The following is a 3,636-nucleotide window of genomic DNA, read 5'->3' as shown; positions in this document are numbered from 1 at the left end:
GCGGTCCCCCCCTACCCCCACGGCCATTGGCGGGCTGAGTGCAGGCACTCGGGTCCCTCGGGACTGCCATTGCCTGGCTCGGCCCGGCTCAGAGTCCACCTTGTGACCCGTGGGATCTGGCGCGGCTCCAGGCGAGCCCCGGTCTGGCACAGCACCGAGCCGGGAGACCCTTTTCCAGGATGCTGATAGGGCCTTGGCCGCGCGCGAGGACAGCCTCGCCTGCTGGGCTGCGGGTCCTGTCTCCTTGGGACTGGCCCTTTCTTAAGGGACCTTTTAAAGTCCCAGGTCTGCCTATTTCGAACTAGGGAAACGAGAGTATTAGCCGCACAATGGCTAATTGAACTTGATAGTTTTCAGAATTTCCGTTGGAAAACTGACCCACCAATATAAAAAAGAGTAATCTTTCTCCTGTTTTACTAGTCTATTTTTCCCCTATTATGAGACATTTTTTGTGCTCTTTTAGGAATTGTTAAAATTGAGCAACTTATTTATGTGTTTAACTCAGTTTACCTGTTCGCTCTCTGGTCTTCCCAAACTGATTACTTATTGGTAATCGCACAAGACACTCGTTGGCAGTTATTCAGATAGTACTCACTACTCAAGCTTGCTTTCCCCTCTACCTAGAATTAAGCAACTGGTTTCATATTATTCTTGCTAATTCTGGTGGTGTTTCTTTTTATTTAGAACTGATTTAATTTGGTTTATTATTCTTATTATTTTAATTCACTAGAGAGAGACAGAGAGAGGGAAAATGTGAAAATAAACCACCAGGTCCAAGACTTAAACTGTGGCTGGTGGGTGTTGGAGTCTCACACCTTAACCAGCGCGCCACCGGCTGGCCCATTAAATCTGTTTTTATTCCTGTTTTCTATTGGATAATTCCTTGTGATACAGGACCTGCTGGGTTTGGGACTCTTCTACCAGAGTTGCACTAATGCTCCCCATGAGCTAAAGCTCTTTCATACAAGTATTGAATGACTGCCATGTTCCTTGACCCTAAGCAATGGCAATACATAGGTGGATTAGAACGAGAAAGTCCCAGCCCTCTTAGGACTTTCATTCTTGTGAGAAGAGTGGTAAACACAAAATAATTTTAGAAAATCATAAGCAAACGAGAATTAAAGTGCATTATAGAGAACTCCTGGGGCTGGGAGATACTGTAGTGGAAGAGGAGTGTTAAGGAAAGTCTCATTAAGATGACATTTGAGCTGTGGTAAATGGCAAAGAGATGTATTACTTTCTTATTGGTGTTGTAACAAGTTGTCACAAACTTTGTGGCTTGAAACAACACAAATGTACTGTCTTACAATTCTTGAGGAGATTTGAAGTCCAACAGGGGGCTTCCTGAGCTAAAAGAGAGGTGTTGGTATGGCTTCATTCTTTCTAGAAACTCTGGGGGGGTGGGATCTGTTTCCTTGCCTTTCCAGCTTCCAGAGGTCACCCACATTCCTTGGCTCCTGTCCTCGTTCCTTCTTCAAAGTCACTCATGTCAGGGCGGGTCCTTCTCATATTGCTCTCTCTCTGGTTCCCTCTCTTCTGCCTCCCTCTTCTACTTACAAGGATCCTATCTTTCCATCTGAAAGTCAGCCAATTAGCAATCTAAATTCCATCTGCAACCTTAATTCTCCTTTGCCATGAAACCTAACTTATTCACAGGTCTGAGGATTGGGGTGTGGACATAATGGGTGTTGGGGAGGAGCATTATCCTGCCTACAATGCGGTGGGAAGCCTGAGGAGGACCTTAGGGAAAATATTTAAGCAACAGGAATATTAAGAGCAGAGTCCCCATATACTAAGCTAACCCTGTTCTCTGAGTGTTTCTAGTTCCTCTCCATCTCTAGGGCACGGATACTGGGCATGAAGTCAGTTAGTTAGCCCTAGAGTTTTTCTGTTTAACTAGTATGCGGCCATCCACAGGGTCTGAAGATACCCGCCCCCCCCCAGATATATTTTGTAAGCTCTTTGTAGCCATGGAATATCTACCTATTGCTTTTAATAAATGCCTAATATACTATCTTTAGACATTTCTTAAAATTCTTACTAAGAATCTTCTGGGGCAAGCAGGTGGCATGGTTGTTAAGGTGCTGGACTCCTGGATAGCCAGTCTAGCCAATCATAGTTTGAGTCCCGGACCCGGCAGCTTACTTTCTCACTTTCCCTCTCTCATTCTCCATGTTTCTCTCTAGAAAAAAAAAGTAATAAATAAAATTAAATAAATAACTCTTTTTATTAAAAAATATTTTAGTAAGATGGAATAATAATTGTGAGAGATCATTGCTAAACACAGTCTCTGATTTCTTGCCGAAGGCGAGTAGAGATAACACAGGATGGATACTGGGACTTGAAGTTGGAGACAATGATGCTGAGGAACCAGGAGCTGGGGAACATCGCCCACAATGTGACTGAGGCTGGCCCTGCCTTCACCAGTGTCATCGGGCTTACTGCTTCTGGTCTGGCCACTGCTATTATGCAGTAAAGGTACTTGGTTCAAGAATGGCCCCTTTCCATCATTTATTTTCATAGAGGATTCATTTTACTCCAAAAATATCCTTTAGCTCACTTAAATTAAGGAGCATTCCCTCTTGGGCATTCTTCTGATTTTGATTACGTTGCATTAGCAGAGGAGAGCTCAGTTACCCCAATGCAGTCCCCATATGACTGACAGCACTGAGATGCCCCTCCTACCGCCCCTTCAGGGATAATAGAAAGGTTCTCAGGAATAACTGAAAGTTTCATAACAGCAGACTTCCCTGTAACCATTTATCATGCTCTCTCAGTGCTCCGCAAGGAAAAATAGCTCATTACATTTCCCCTCCCTGCATTTGCTCTGTGAGTGACGGAAAATGATCAATAACGTTTGTCAATGGCTTGTATTATGACAAGGATGTTGGGGGAACAGGAAGTGAAGGATTTCCCTGTTTCAGGCAGGAACCTGATCTTCAGTATGCAAGATGGAGGGTACTCTGTACAGGACCCTGCCCTTCCTGTGTGCAGGACAGGAAAGGTGTCCACAGAGAATGGCACCGCGCTGCTCAGCCAGAGCCTCTTTCTGGGCCTGTGGGACCGTCATCCCTCTAGGACTCCTTTTGAGAAGCAGAGTCAGGTGAGAGTGTCTCCTGGGCTCCCTGCCACTTCTAGGTTGGCTGCAGCCCAGGCATGGGCCCTGGTTGATCTCCCCACCCCAAACACAGAGTGATGCAACTAGCAGACATTTGCCTCCTTTGCACGTTTCATTATGTGCACTCACTGGTGTGCTTCATCTGAATGGAAGGAAGTGCCGAACTGAGCCTGTTGGAACCTGCGGCAACGAAACAGAACGAAATAAAGACACGGTGATACTGATTCTGCTTTATTAAAAATGTGGTACTTGTTCATCTGGATTTTTTCCTCGATTTTTGTTTTTAAGGTATTACACTAAAATATTAACTCTGGGCTTTTGGGTGGTCTCTTCAGTTTTACTCCCAAAGTGAATTTCTTACTTGCCTTACCTTAGTCTTGACTCAGAGAAATAGAGTAGGAAAATGATTTTGATTACAAAGTGGTATACTGTTATTGAATTCGTGCACTTGAATTTTCACAGATCCCTTAAAAGACATGCACTGCTGTGGGTCTGGCAGACCAGTGGCATCTCTGGGT

The 3,636-nt window shown here is 44.7% G+C and overlaps 1 long non-coding RNA gene across 2 annotated transcripts in view; it reads left to right on the top strand.

Moving 5' to 3' along the window:
* LOC106734032 (uncharacterized) overlaps nucleotides 1-3,331 on the top strand; it is a 3,690-nt gene extending 359 nt beyond the window's left edge. The window contains exons 2-3 of one of the 2 annotated variants that reach the window (XR_001369813.2): nucleotides 2,308-2,478; nucleotides 2,925-3,331. This is a non-coding gene — a long non-coding RNA (uncharacterized LOC106734032). The remainder of the gene's footprint in view (nucleotides 1-2,307; nucleotides 2,479-2,924) is intronic. The other variant, XR_003548069.1, reaches the window with a different exon arrangement.
* Nucleotides 3,332-3,636: the final 305 nt, after the last annotated feature.

This window comes from Tupaia chinensis, unplaced genomic scaffold (genome assembly GCF_000334495.1).
Source record: "Tupaia chinensis unplaced genomic scaffold, TupChi_1.0 Scaffold000077_1, whole genome shotgun sequence".
Classification (NCBI taxonomy): Eukaryota; Metazoa; Chordata; class Mammalia; order Scandentia; family Tupaiidae; genus Tupaia; species Tupaia belangeri.
This window is presented reverse-complemented; position numbering and strand designations above follow the sequence as displayed.